The sequence below is a fragment of the Carcharhinus amblyrhynchos genome, chromosome 3 (genome assembly GCF_965287045.1).
Source record: "Carcharhinus amblyrhynchos chromosome 3, sCarAmb.v2.hapA, whole genome shotgun sequence".
Classification (NCBI taxonomy): domain Eukaryota; kingdom Metazoa; phylum Chordata; class Chondrichthyes; order Carcharhiniformes; family Carcharhinidae; genus Carcharhinus; species Carcharhinus amblyrhynchos.
In genome coordinates this window covers 13,335,057-13,351,133 of record NC_137326.1, presented here as the reverse complement: position 1 = coordinate 13,351,133, position 16,077 = coordinate 13,335,057, and the positions used below count along the sequence as shown (strand labels likewise).

General features: G+C 44.2%; 1 protein-coding gene across 2 annotated transcripts in view; it reads right to left on the bottom strand.

Annotated features, from left to right (window-relative positions):
- Positions 1–16,077, bottom strand: part of LOC145335764 (sodium-coupled neutral amino acid transporter 3-like) — a 144,995-nt gene that overhangs the window by 11,794 nt on the left and 117,124 nt on the right. The gene's annotated exons all lie outside the window — the stretch shown is intronic.

Genomic DNA, 16,077 nt, shown 5'->3' with positions numbered 1-16,077 from the left:
TCAAGATGGTGCCAGAGTGTGGCAGCTTCTTGCAAGCTGTCCCCAACATACCCTCTAATTCTATGTTTTACTCTCGTTTTATACTTTCAAAACTATATTTTAACTCTTATAAGCTCTCTAACAATGCTCTATTTCATCCTCTTCTTTCCTTCTCCCTTATGTACTCTATGAACGGTATGCTTTGTCTGTATAGTGTGCAAGAAACAATACACGTGACAATAATAAATCAAATCAATTTGTCATCAAAGGTTTATGTTTTTTGTTTTTCTCACATTTTGCATTCCACTAAAGAAGTGTCAACATAGAAAATAGATGCAGGAGTAGGCCATTTGGCCCTTTGAGCCTGCTCCACCATTCGATATGATCACACACTTCCAGTATCCCATTCCCACTTTCTCTCTGTACTCCTTCACCCCTTTAGCCATTAGTGCCACATCCAGCTCCCTCTTGAATATATCTAATAAATTGGTTCCAACAGCTTTCTGTGGTAGAGAATTCCACAAGTTCACAACTCACTGAGTGACGAAGTTCTTCCTCATCTCAGTCCCAAATGGCTTATCCCTTATTCTTAGACTGTGACCCCTAGTTCCCAATATCAGGACCATTCTTCCCGCATCTAGCCTATCCAATCTTATCAGGATTTTATGTGCTTCTATGAGATACCCTCGCATTCTTCTAAATTCTAGTGAGTACAAGTCCAGTCGATCCAGTCTCTCTTCATTTATTAACTCTGGGGAATGGGATGTTTGGTTGCTTGCTCCCCCTTGTTAGCACTGAGTGCCAGTTCAAACAAAGGTCACCTTCAGCGCTGAGTAAATCGCCACCTCGCTCCATCAAATAGTCAATCTCCATCCAAACCATTCTGAGTGGGGGAGGGAGGGAGGGAAGGTGGGAGGAGCGGTGCAACTCAGCCCAGCCCTTTTCTTGCCTAACATTCACACTCAGCTTGTCTCACTGGATAGCAGTCAGAGTGGGAGACCTGGGTTACTTCTCCCTTCTGGTGACTGGTTGTTAGTTGCAGAAGGGTTATTTAGATACAAAATGTTAACTCTGGTTTTTCTCCACAGATGCAGCCAGGCCTGCTGAGTTTATCCAGCACTTTCTGTTTACTCATTATGGTTGTGACAATCTCCCTGCCTCCTTGGCAGAGAATAGCGGAAACCACAAATATGGGACTGTATCATTCTGTGTCGCTCACAAGAGGCGGTTTATTTGCTGACAGCTTTTGGTGACTCTTCAAATATGGATCAATAGATGCTCTATCAGCACTGCTGCCTCACGTCTGGGTTCAATTCCGCTCTCAGGTGGCTGTTTGCGTGGAGTTTGCACGTTCTCCACGTGTCTGCGTGGGTTTCCTCCGGGTGCTCCGGCTTCCTCCCACACTCCAAAGATGTACAGATTAGTTGGGTTGACCATGCTAAATTTCTCCTTAGTGTCAGGGGGACTGGCAGGGTAAATACGTGGGAGTTATGGTGATAGGGCCTGAGTGGAACTGTTGTCAGTGCAAGTTCGATGGCCAAATGGCCTCCTTCTGCCCTGTAGGGATTCTATGATGATTGTATGAATTTTCAAAACCTTGGAATTGTATTCTATTCAAGAAAGGTTACAGCTGGGTTAGCGATCAGCATTGTTCCTTCGAGACCTGTGAGGCAGGCAAGTGACTGCAAAACCAATCTGCTTCACTGGAATTCCATGCTGGATAAGAAATGGGTTTCACTGATGCGCTCTCCCTTCCAATTCCCTTTATCCCAGAGCCATCTGAATTGTAGCCAAACTACGGAAAGCTCTCAATGATAAAGTGAGGAAGGATGCCAAAGTCACATTTGTTCTCTTTTTCTCAACTCATACATCCCCCCCGCCTCCCCCACAACTTCAAAAATAAACACTTCATATATTAGTCAACATAAAACATGCCATCCGAGGCAATTAGTACAATAACTCAGTCAGGCAAGCTGACATAAACACTTACACCCAGAGGTTATCACAAGATGTCTGAGCCAATAAAAATACAATGCACCACTGCATAATAAATAACAGTTAATAGATACCAATTAAGACAACAACATCTATCAAAACATTGTCACACAAGATCATTCATTGGCACAAAACACCATCCATCACTACATAAGATCTTCTATCTCTACGCAAGGTCATCCATTATCACACAAGACTGTCTATCACCACACAAGCCTATCAATCACCACACAAAGGCCATTTACTGACCAGCCGTTAGCACATAGAAACATTCCTCACCACTCACCACCCATTGTCAAACAATGTCACCCATTGCTACACAACATATACAAACCAATATCATGCCACACACAAGTTGAAATTGTCTTATAAAAATTGGCCTGCGACAGGAAGCATGAATACAAACCAAAAATACACAACAAATGTGGGGAGGTTGGGTCATCTAGTCACTGGAGTTTAGAAGAAAAGTTAAGTTAAAGTTTATTTATTAATCACAAGTCGGCTTACATTTACACTGCAATGAAGTTACTGTGAAAATCCCCCAGATGCCACATTCCGGTGCCTATTCGGGTACACCGAGGGATAATTTAGCATGGCCAGCGCACCTAACCAGCACTTCTTTAGGCTGTGGGAGGAAACCGGAGCACCCAGAACTAACCCACGCAGACACAGGAAGAATGTGCAAACTCTGCACAGGCAGTGACCCAAGCCGGCAATTGAATCTGGGTCCCTGGTACTGTGAGGCAGTAGTGCTAGCCACTGTGCCATCATGCTGCCCCAACCCTGCCCGTATTACAGTTGGACCTGGATTAGGAGAATAGGGGAGTCATTTCACCCCTCTTCATGTGGCTGTAACAATAATATATTAAAAAAAATACGTGGAAACCTCCAACCTTGTCCACAGCTGGGATTCTCCAGTCCCGCTGCAGCCAACGGAGTTTTGGCTATTGTGCCAAATTCTCCATTCTTGGTGGCAACAGGAGGAGTCCAAATGAGATTGGAGTTTGAATTGAATTGAATTGATTTATTATTGTCACATGTATTGGGATACAGTGAAAAGTATTGTTTCTTGAGAGCTATACAGACAAATCATACCATTCATAGAGTACGTAGGGGAGAAGGAAAAGAGAGAGCGCAGAATGTACTGTTGTAGTCATAGCTAGGGTATAGAGAAAGATCAACTTAATATATGGTAGGTCCATTCAAAAGTCTGATGGCAGCAGGGAAGAAGCAGCTCTTGAGCCTACTGGTATATGTCCTCAGACTTTTGATCAGAGAATCCCGGGCATAATGCCTGTGTGTGCTTCTTGTCAACTTTTCCTTTATAAATTCTTAAGTTCTTAATTATAATTGAAATAACAATCCCTGAGCTACAGTTCACACCACCACACCCCCACCCCGCTTTCTATCATTACAAATTTCAGTGAAGACATACTTTTCAGGGTTGGAAGCAGATGGTGTGTTAGTCTCCCCTTAATTCAATTCAATATATTCAGCAGATTGTAGGGAAAATCAACTACAGATTATCAACTAGTGAACTGCTTCAAAAACCACTTATTGTAGTGCTACACAAAATGATTGATGCTCCATACTTTCTGAAGTGGCTACTCTGTTGCAAAAGCAGATACTTTAGAAAGTTTTTTGTAAGTAGCTCCTTCTTCATAATGGTTAAAACAACTCTTCTTTAAAGAAAAGTTGAAGTGCTGGGATCTCCATTAATCTTTCTGCTTTGAGTATACTCGCACTGATAAATTTGCACTCAGGGTTATCCCCACACTTTTCGATCAAGGATCTCTGGTGCCTGTTTATAAGAATCATAAGGAGGAGGCAATTCAACCCCTCAAGCCTGCTCCACCATTCAACACGATCATGGCTGATCGTCCAACTCGATAGCCTAATCCTGCTTTCTCCCCATAACCTTTGATCCCATTCCGCCCCAAGTGCTTTATCTAGCCATCTCCTGAATACATTCAATGTTTTGGCATCAACTACTTCCTGTGGTAATGAATTCCACAGGCTCACCACTCTTTGGGTGAAAAAATGTCTCCTCACTTCCGTCCTAAAAGGTCTAAATGAATCCTCAGACTGTGACCCTGGTTCTGGACTCCCCCACCATCGGGAACATCCTCTCCAGCCCTGTTAGAATTTTATAAGTGTCTATCAGATCCCCCCTCATTTGTCTGAACTCCAGCAAAAACAATCCTAACCTAGTCAGTCTCTCCTCATACATCAGTCCTGCCATCCCTGGAATCGGCCTGGTAAACCTTCGCCGCACTCCCTCGAGAGTGAGAACATCTTTACTCAGAAAAGGAGACCAAAACTATACACATTACTCTCGGCGTGGCCTCAGCAAGATCCTGCATAATTGCAGCAACACATCCCTGCTCCTGTACTCGAAACCTCTCGCAATGAAGGCCAACCTTCCTTACCGCCTGCTGCACCTGCATGCTTATCTTCAGTGACTGGTGCACAAGGACACCCAGGTCCCTCTGCATACTCCCCTCTCCCAATTTACAGCCATTCAGGTAGTAATCTGCCGCCTTGTTTTTGCATCCAAAGTGAATAACCTCACATTTATCCAAATTACACTGCATCTGCCACTGATTAGCCCACTCACCCAACCTGTTCAGATCATTCTGAAGGATCTCTGCATCCTTGTCACAGTTCACCCTCCCACCCAACTTGGAATCATCCGCAAACTTTGAGTACTATCTTAGCTGATCTCATGTCAGCCTCGGCTCTGCTTTCCTGCCTATTCTCCATAACCCTTCAAAGCCAAATCTGTCGCCCTTTCCCTTAAATATCAGAAATATGTGCCTCCAAATAGGGTTCTACAATCCTGAAGGCTGAGCAGCTATAAGGGGAATTTCCAGCATTGCACTTCAAATAAAACATCAGTTTCCATCCTTGACAGTGTCTCGTCTTTGCAATCTGTCATAAACGTCAACTGTCATTGACGTTGTTGTACGTATTTCACAAAGATCCCTGCAGGCAGTTCCAGTTATCTTATCTGAACTGGGTCACTGCACTTCTTTAAACAGAAAACATTGTTGGCAAACAGGGAAAAGGGGGAGGAAGGGTCACTTTTCTCTCCTTGCCTCATGTGACTGGGAGATGAGGACTTGCCCCCTCCACCCACTGGCATATTATCACTCAGAGCCCCAGTGACGAGGGACAAAAGAGGGAGGATTTTGAGTCTATCTAGGCAGTTGCGTGCGTCATCAGCCCATGGCTTTCCATTGACAGTAAGTGGAGAAGACTGCCTGATTACTTTTCCACCAATGAACTCAATGAGAAAAGCTTGTTTTGCCCTTCTCTCAAAGTCCTCCATGATATTATAAGCGAGCAAATGTGTGTAAGTGACTGATCTCTCTGGATGGTGGGATGATTGAGGTGACAGGGATATTAACCATTCATTGAAACTCAAAGAGCACTTTGATATAACTGACTTGGGTCTAACTTGTGACATATGGGGGAGTTGGTGGCCTCATGGTATTACCGCCTGATTAATGCCCTGGGGACCTGTGTTCAAATCCCATCACGGCAGATGGTGGAATTTGAATTCAATAAAACATATCTAGAATTAATCGACTGAAAATTTTGAATCTGTTGTCGGAAAAATTCATCTGGTTCAGTAATGTCCTTTGGGAAAGGAAATCTGCCATCCTTACCTGTTCTGGCCGACATATGACTCCAGAGCCACAGCAATGTGGCTGATTCTCAACAGCCCTCCAAGAATAATGATGGATGGGCAATACATGCCGGCCAGCCAGCGACACCCATGTCCCACGAATGAATTTAAAAAAACGTAATCAGAGGATTGCAGGTTCGAGTCTCACTAGAATCGTCTGCAGTGGTTTATTGGTCTAGCGGTTTGATTCTCGCTTTGGGTGTTACGATCAGAGAGTTTGTGAGAGGTCCCAGATTCAAATCCCAGATGAACCCTTTGCTTTTGTTTCCTATTGACCAAGTCACAGATTTAGCCTAAGGCCATTCTAGTCTGAAAACGTCTGATCTTGGAAGCTAAACAGAGTCAGGCCTGGTTAGTACTTGGATGGGAGACTGCCTAAGAATACCAGTATTCGGTTCATCCTGTGGCTTACAGGTAAAGGTCACTGAACTGGTAAACCACAAGCCTAAGGTAACACTCTGGAGTCACTGACTCAAATCCCACCACAGTAGGTAGTTTCAACAAGAATTGTCCATTGAAACAATTCCTTGTACAAAGAGTTCACTTTGACCCACTGAGATTGTTGGAAGTTGAAAATGGAAGTGATGGCAGGCAATCCCAGAATGAATGAGGAGGCTATTGGGGGTCAGAGGCAGGCTGGGTGAAAGGCCTACCTCGGTGCACCGGCATTGTGCAGAGGTTTTAAAAAAACAATGATACCCAAAGCAGCTCTTATCACTTACACCCACTCACCCCATCATACACTTCCCACAACCTATCCACACCAGCTTCCACGGCATTTCATACCATCCATGTCAACCTATGCACCTCCACCCATGCCCCATGTCATCTTAGTGCCAACTCATGAAAACCCAAGCTCCCCCAATTCCACTCCTCAACCACCACCCTTTGCCTTTGCACTTGCCATACCAACTCAGCCAGTTTCAACCAAGAGGGGACCTCAATTTGAGATCCCATGAGACCCCGTGCTGGGATGAGATAAAATAAAGTTCTTAAGTATCTATTAAATAATTCACAATTTCAAAAAAAACCATCCTCATTGATAAAAACCCACTCACTACATTTAATTTCCTTTAATCACTTATAAAAACAAGCTTTAGAGTTCATAACCTCAGTTCAAAGAGTCAATAATCACTTGAGGCTATCGATCAAACTGTGAACTGACAGACAGCCCAGTTGCAATATCAGTCATGCAGCACTATTCCAATAATGATAACCCACAGGTTTATGTCACTAGATCTAGTGAGATAGCAAGCATTAATTTTTCAGATATTTAAAGGGCAGGATTTTTAAATGTCTTGGCAGCTTGACGGTTCTTTTTGACAATACTTTTTGACAGTTCTAATGCACTTGGAACTGCCAGTGACCGTATGTACATTCATGTCTACTTTTAACATTCCCAAAGGGCAGGTTACTTTGCCCAAAGAGCACTATCCTCCTCCAAAAGTGTCCTACCTACCTAAGTAGTTCTGCAAAGTTTAGATCTGCTCTAACCAGGTCTACTCTGCAAATATTGTGCTTCCCATGCCAAGTTGCTGAAAATCCAACATGATTATAGGGAACTGTTGTTATAGGGGGAACTGCCTCTGTGAACCAAGCATATGCAACTTAGAACCAACATCTCCTGTTCCCCCAAAATCCAGTGAAAATGGTGCATGCTGTGTTCGGGGGCAGCACTTCCAGATCTGGACCTCTGCAGCAATTTTTGTAATGACGGACATGATCTCTGTCTTAATGAAAATTCAGATCTGTGTAATAGTGTATAAATCAAGTGTCAACAGGCTAAGGATCAATTCAGCATGGCCGATCCACCTAACCTGCACCTCTTTGGACTGTGAGAGGAAACCGGAGAACTTGAAAGAAACCCACAGAGACTTGGGGAGAATGTGCAACCTCCAGTTGCCTTCTTCTGCACTGTAGAGATTCTATGAGCAGCCTCTAAGAGATAATTGGCTTATGAGGAGAGACTGAGTCAACTGGGGCTATACTCATTGGAATTCAGAACAATAACGGGAGATCTTACAGAAACATATAAGATTATGAAGGGAATAGATAAGGTGGAAGCAGGGAGGTTGTTTCCAATGGCAGGTGAAACTAGAATTAGGGGCCATGGCCTCAAAATAAAGGGGAACAGATCTGAGGAGGCACTTCTTCACACAAAGAGTTGTGAATCTGTGGAATTCCCTGCCCAATGAAGCAGTTGAGGCTACCTCGTTGAATCTTCTTTGAAAAAAGGATAGATACATTTTTGAACAGTAAAGGATTAAGAGTTATGGTGAGTGCGTGGGTAACTGGAGCTGAGTCCATGAAAAGATCAGCCATGATTTATTAATGATCTGGATGAGGGTATAGTTGGGTGGATTAGTAAATTTGCTGATGACACCAAAGTCGGAGGTGTGGTAGATTGTGAGGAAGGGTGTCATAGTTTGCAGGGTGACTTAGACAGGTTGCAGAGCTGGGCCGCGAGGTGGCGGATGGAGTTTAATGCGGAGAAGTGTGAGGTAATTCATTTCGGTAGGAGTAACAGATGTGTTGAGTATAGGGCTAACGGGAGGACTTTGAATAGTGTGGAGGAGCAGAGGGATCTAGGTGTATGTGTACATAGATCCCTGAAAGTTGGGAATCAAGTAGATAAGGTTGTTAAGAAGGCATACGGTGTCTTGGCATTTATTGGTAGGGGGATTGAATTTAGGAGTCGCAGCGTCATGTTGCAACTGTACACAACTCTGGTGCGGCCGCACTTGGAGTACTGTGTGCAATTCTGGTCCCCACGTTACAGGAAGGACGTGGAGGCTTTGGAGAGGGTGCAGAGGAGGTTTACCAGGATGTTGCCTGGTATGGAGGGGAGGTCCTATGAGGAGAGACTGAGGGATTTGGGGTTGTTTTTGCTGGAAAGAAGGAGGCTAAGAGGGGATCTTATTGAAATGTATAAGATGATTAGAGGTTTAGATAGGGTGGATAGTGATAGCCTTTTTCCTCGGATGGAGAAAGCTAGCACGAGGGGGCATGGCTTTAAATTAAGGGGGGGTAGTTATAGGATGGATGTCAGGGGCAGGTTCTTTACCCAGAGGGTGGTGAGGGATTGGAATGCCCTGCCTGCTGCAGTTGTAAATGCGCCTAGTTTGGGGGCGTTTAAGAGATCCGTGGATAGGTTTATGGATGGAAAGGGATTGGTTTAGATTAGTGGGTCAGTGTTTTTTTTTTAAAAAACTGGTCGGCGCAACATCGTGGGCCGAAGGGCCTGTTCTGCGCTGTAATGTTCTATGTTCTATGTTCTATGATCTTATTGAATGGTGGAGCAGGCTGGAGGGGCCAGATGGCCCACTCTTGCTCCTAGTTCTTAGGTTCTTATAATAATGGGTTAAAGTTACAGGCCTACCTTGGATCTATTGGAGGATTTTAAACATTCTCCTTCAGGTGTCACCCAGTGTTGACATTTCCCTTCTCTTTACTTTGGAATGTTTAGCACCTCAAGTTTTTACACAATTTTTCCCTTTGAGGCTTTTGTTTAACACAAGAGAAAAAATCTGCTTGTTTAATCCCTGATCGGAGGAACTGGCTCAGATCACAGTGAGAGCTGCGTAACAAAAACCTAACAGAAACATCAATGCACCCAGCTCCGGGGATTGATAACTGTATTACTAATTCACGTTAATGGAGCTTTGCCAGGTTCCATTACCAAGCTTCCGTCCATCGATGACATCTTCAGAATGCAGTCAAATCAAAATATTATTTTAAAATAGCAGACCAAGTTGTGGAAAAGGTGAGGTAATGCTTTTGGAGGGCCAGGTAGGTGGTGGTGGTGTGGGGCAGTGGGGTGGGGAAGGGGGAAGAGTCTGTGCCTGACAAAAAACTTACATGGTCCAAGTTTTACTCCAAATTCTCCAGAACAGAAGTCTCCCCCTGAAGTTATGCAGTTCAGCCAATACATTACCCAACTGGAATGTACTCCCTACACTGAAGACAACTGGACACTAATATAATCCAGACACAGTTCCTGATTGATGTACTCTCTCAGTGAAATGCTTACCAACTCTGTTACAAATGTAGCACTTATTGAAAGCAGGAATGGCATGTAAAAGAATATTTACACACACATATAGCACCAGACACCATCAGCTCCCCTGTGGCATTGCTCACAATGAGTTATGTTTCAAAGGCATAATGTTATTGTCAACTAAATGTGACAGCGCAAACGTTACAGAAAGTAAATGCCGCATCGACAGGAATGTGCACTGTCTGCCAGGTTTTTAAACAGACGCAGGCTGGAATCTGATCACCATTCACATCAGCTGGAATTTCCCATCCTACTTCAATGAATGGAGATTTGGCTGGTCACCAAATTCTCTGACATCGCCATAGCAGGAGCGTGGGATGGACGGTCAGTAAGATCGCACTCACAGTTTTCTCCGTCTATATCAACAGGGGACGAAGTAGAAATGGTCGGGAGCTTCAAGATTTTAGGTGTCCAGATCACCAACAACCTGTCCTGGTGCCCCCATGTCGACACTATGGTTAAGAAAGCCCACCAGCGCCTCTGCTTTCTCAGAAGACTAAGGAAATTTGGCATATCTGCTACAACTCTCACAAACATCTATACATGCATCATCGAGAGCATTCCTGGATCACAGCTTGGTATGGCTCCTGTTCTGCCCAAGATGGCAAGAAACTATAAAGGGTCATGACCGAAGTCCAGTCCATCACTCAACCAGTCTCCCATCCATTGGTTCTGTCTACACTTCTTCCTGCCTCAGCAAAGCAGCCTGCATAATTAAGGACCCCACGCACTCCGGGCATACCTTCTTCCACCTTTTTCTGTCGGGAAAAAGATACAAATGTCTGAGGTCATCAAAGAGGAAATAAAGAGGAAATAGCGAGGCACCTTGAGAAGAATTGTTTGATAGACCAGACGCAGCACGGATTCGTTAAGGGGAAGTCGTGTCTGATGAATTTACTGGAGTTCTATGAGGATGTGTCTAGTGCTGTGGATGGAGGGGAACCGGTGGATGTGGTGTTTCTCGATTTTCAGAAGGCGTTTGACAAGGTGCCGCACAAAAGGTTGTTACAGAAGGTCAGGGGGCATGGAGTTGGGGGTAAGGTGTTAGCGTGGATAGGGGATTGGCTGTCAAATATGAGGCAGAGAGTGGGTGTCAATGGGTGCTATTCGGATTGGCGGTTGGTGACAAGTGGAGTGCCCCAGGGATCGGTGCTGGGGCCTCAGCTATTTACCATTTATATAGATGATCTGGAGGAGGGAGCCGAGTGTAAGGTGTCGAAATTTGCTGATGACACAAAGATAAGTGGAACAGCAAATTGTGCGGAGGGTGTAGAAAGTCTGCAGAAGGATCTAGATAGGCTGAGCGAGTGGACAAGGACCTGGCAGATGGAATACAATGTTGGCAAGTGTGAGGTTATCCACTTTGGTAGGAATAATAGTAGGAAGGACTACTACTTACAGGGCGAAAAGCTGCAGCATGCTACAGTGCAGAGAGACCTGGGAGTCCTTGTGCATGAGTCGCAAAAACCCAGCCTACAGGTGCAGCAGGTGGTCAGGAAGGCAAATGGGATGCTGACCTTCATAGCGAGGGGGATTGAATATAAAAGTAGGGAGGTCTTGCTGCAGCTGTATAGGGCATTGGTGAGGCCACAGCTGGAGTACTGTGTGCAGTTTTGATCGCCGCACTTGTGCAAAGATATTTTGGCCTTGGAGGGAGTGCAGAGGAGGTTCACTAGGCTGATACTAGAGTTGAGGGGGTTGAGCTATGAAGAGAGGCTGAATAGACTGGGCTTGTACTCGTTAGAGTTTAGAAGGACAGGGGGGGATCTTATTGAGACGTACAAGATGATGAAAGGGATGGATAGGGTAGAGGTGGAGAGGTTCTTCCCGCTCAGAAAGGACAGCAGGACTAGAGGGCACAGCCTCAAGATAAGGGGGAGGCAGTTTAGAACAGAGTTGAGGAGGAACTTCTTCACTCAAAGGGTGGTGAATCTCTGGAATTCTCTGCCCATTGAAGTGGTGGAGGCTGCCTCGCTAAATATATTTAAGACGCGGGTAGATAGGTTTTTGGTAGGCAAGGGGATTAAGGGTTATGGGGAGAGGGCGGGAAAGTGGAACTGAGCCACTTCAGATCAGCCATGATCTTACTGAATGGCGGGGCAGGGTCGAGGGGCTAGATGGCCTACTCCTGCTCCTATTTCTTATGTTCTTAGGTCAAGTACCAACCGACTCAAGAACAGCTTCTTCCCTGCTGCCATCAGGCTTTTAAATGGACTTACCTTGCATGAAGTTGATCTTTCTCTACACCCTGGCTATGGCTGTAACACTACATTCTGCACTCTCTCCTTTCCTTTTGTAAATGGTATGCTTTGTCTGCATAGTGTGCAAGAAACAATACTTTTCACTGTATACTAATATATGTGACAATAATAAATCAAATCAAAATCAATATTTGAAGTGGCCTTCTCCATTTTTGGGGCATAGAAGCATAGAACAGTACAACACAGAAAGAGGGAATCAACGCACTAAATCTGCGATGGATCTTTCAAAGAACAAGCCAGCTAGTCCCATTCCCTGATCGAAGGGAGGTATCTCTGTGCCAAGCTGTTTTCCGTCATTCTCATCACTGCTTAAGGTGCAGGGGGTTTTGCAGCCTGAGTATAGCCCTCCCCATCTTCGCACCTTGATGTGAAATACAATGGTGGTCTGTTTCACTACGAGACGGGAAGTGGCTGCCTCCCGCCATGATGAAACACTCGGCCTTGCTTTCTCGGTAAATCCTGCCCAATTTCTCAGGTCATCGTTGATTCTTTTGCCAATCAAATTAATACTGTTTTCTCTGGTTCTCAACCCCTCTCCAAAAGGGACATTTGTAAGGAGAATGCTCCCAGCTCCTCTAATCTGTCGAAAAAATGCAGCACTCATCTCTGCAACCAATCTCACCATTCTTTACCACGTTCTGTCTAAAGCCTGCATGTCGTCGCGAATGTGCAGAGCCCAGAATTGTACACCATACCCCAGTTGAGGCCAAATCAGTGTTTTATAAAGATTCATAGAATTATAGAATTCTACAGTGCAGAAGGAGGCCATTCATCACATCCAGTCTGCCCTTTCCACAATCCCACCCAGGTTCTATCCTCATAACCCCATGCATTTACCCTAGCTAGTTCCCCTGACACTAAGGGGCAATTTAGCATGGCCAATCCACCTAACCCGCTCAACTTTGGACTGTGGGAGAAAACTGAAGCACCCGGAGGAAATCCATGACGACACAAGGAGGATGTGCAAACTCCGCACAGACAGTGACCCAAGCCAGGAATCGAACCCAGAGTCTCTGGTGCTGGAAGGCAGCAGTGCTAACCACCTTGCCACCCAGGACACCAGAACTTCCTTGTTTTTAATACCCTGCCTCAATTTACGAAGCCCTGAAACCTTTGTCTTTTCAACCACTTTCTCAACCTGTCCTGCTAATGTAAATGATTTGTGTGCATATAGCCCCAGGATTATCTATCCTATTGTCACACTCAACATTATTCAGCAAGTGTTGCTTGATCACAGAATCGTATATTAACAGAAGACACTTCATTTTGCTGCTTACAAGCGAAGGCTGGTTATATACAGTCTGACCTCTGCCTATAACAAACAACCAAAGAAACCTGCTGTTTGATTCGATCAGTCAATCTTTAGGATGTACGGCCTTAATACCTGGCATTGCACCTGCACGCAAATGGAAATTGCTCAATTATGTGGTAGCATAACGTCATTTTGGACTGATGGCAGCATCCTGTTAGTGGAAAATGCCATGAATGTAGCCACTGTATAGTTATAGTGCAGGAGTCCTTGCTTAACCTATTATTCAAATTGGATTTTGCTGAGTGTACTAAAACCAACAATTAATCTAAGATAATCAGTCATGCTCCGAACGCAGCTTATTTATACTCGCTGGAAGTGACATACATTCATAAACTGGGATCTAATCTCTGCAAACCAAAATGAATATATTTAAACCTTGCACCTTTTTTGAATTACCCGGGAGCTTGGGGAGCCTGGGAGTTTCCCATTTCTTTCTCCATGGCAACATCTCGGCTAATTGGAGTCAATTTTCCAACTAGTCATCATTCTTTTCTCCTGCAGTATAAATTGTTGTAGTAGTTTGAAACTTGATATATTTTCATTTATCCCGAAGACTGCAAGATTAAAAACTTCAGGGACACACCTCTCTTTGCTACAGTATTGAAGAATGATTTAAAGTCTCTAATGTGACTTAATCAAACCTGAAAGTTTCTATAAAATCTTGCTTCATTCTGGGTTGTTTTTGAACAGTCCTACAAAAGAAGCAATTTGACCCTAAACCTTAGTCTAAATGCATAAAGATTTCACTGCAGTGCACTTAAAAAATATGACCCAACATTGCAGGCTAGCAGTTGAAAGACACAACACACCTTGACTTGAAAATGGAATCACTGGTAGACAGAATGGTGAAGAAGGTATTCGCATGCTTGGTTTTATCGGTCAGAACATTGAATACAGGAGTTGGAATGTTTTGTTGAAATTGTACAAGACATTGGTAAGGCCACACTTGGAATACTGTGTGCCATTCTGGTTGCCCCGTTATGGAAAAGATATTATTAAACTAGAAAGAGTGCAGGAAAGATGTACCAGGATTCCACCGGGACTTAATAGTTTGAGTTATAAGGAGGCTGGATAGACTGGGGCTTCTTTCTCTGGAACGTAGAAGGCTGAGGGGTGATCTTATAGAGGTCTATAAAATAATGAGGGGCATTGATCAGCTAAATAGTCAATATCTTTTCCCAAAGGTAGGGGAGTCTAGAACTAGAGCGCGTAGGTTTAAGGTGAGAGGGGAAAGATACAAAAGTGTCCAGAGGAGCAATTTTTTCACAGACAGGGTGGTGAGTGTCTGGAACAAGCTGCCAGAGGCAGTAGTAGAGATGGGTACAATGTTGTCTTTTAAAAGTATTTAAATAGTTACATGGATAAGATGGGTATAGAGGGATATGGGCCAAATGCGGGCAATTGGGATTTGCTTAGGGGTTTAAAAAAAAGGACAGCATGGACAAGTTGGACCGAAGGGGCTGTTTCCATGCTGTAAACCTCTATGACTTGAAGCCTCAACTTCCACCAGTCTAAGTGACCAATAATCACTGACTTCTGCAACGGAAGATTGAATAATCAGGGTACATACTGTAAATCTCTTGGCTTTTAGTTAAAGTCTTTTTGAATATTGGCAATAGGGCCTGGATGTTAGGGAGCACTTTGTGTCTTAAATAGAAGTTGTTCCTGGCTTGCAGTTTTACTTGAAAATAAATTGCAGGGAACCAAGGGACAAGGCACACAGTCTAAATAAGTAGAACAAGTCACACTGCAACTGTACGTAAACTGATCTATACTGTGAGTGCTGCCCCCAAGTCTCTGGCTTCAGATTGGCTTGATTTGCTTTCACTAATAATAAACATGCTGACACTCAGATCATTCACAGCCTGTGAATTCAATCATATGTTCCTCTGGTCAAGGTCACACAGCAAACGGGCAGAAGTTCAGAGAATGTCGGGGGGCGGTGCAAGGTGATGGGTGTGTTTTGGAAACATTGGGAAAAGCACAGTTTTAGCTCTCTTAATGTGGACTTGAACGGCCCCAAGTCTCACCTGTTACAGATCAAAATGTGAGAATGTGCAAAGAAGTTAAATTGCTTACAGCCTGTGTGTGGATTTGATTACACTGTTAAACCTGAGTCTGCTTCAAAGACTGGCTTACAATCAAGTCAGGATAAAAGTCTCTTCATATTGTTGTAAGGTCGGGAAAAGATGGACCAGTCTGTGCGACCATTGTCACAAAGGCGTGCTGCACTCTAAGTCAGTGGTAGGAGGATACAGCTCGTGACAGTCATGTAGGAGGGCTCAGATTTATCAACTCATTGAAAAAAATTTGAATAAAGCGACTGGTTAAAGAGGAAGTCTCATAGAAACATAGAAGATAGGTGCAGGAGAAGGCCATTTGGCCCTTCAAGCCTACTCCACCTTCATCATGATCATGGCTGATTATCCAAGTTAGTAGCCTAATCCTGCTTTTTTCCCATAACGTTTGATCCCATTTGCCCCAAGTGCTATATCCAGCTGCCTCTTGAATACATTTAATGTTTCGGCATCAAGTACTTCCTGTGATAATGAATTCCACAGGCTCACCACTCTTTGGGTGAAGAAATATCTCCTCACCTTCATCCTAAATGGTATATCTCGAATTCTCAGACTGCGACCCCTGATTCTGAACTCCCCCAGCATTGGGAATATCCTCCCTGCAACTACCCTGTCTCATCCTGTTAGAACTTTATAAATCCCTATGAGATCCCCCCTCATTTGTCTGATCTCCAGGGAAAACAATCCTAACCTAGTCAATCTGT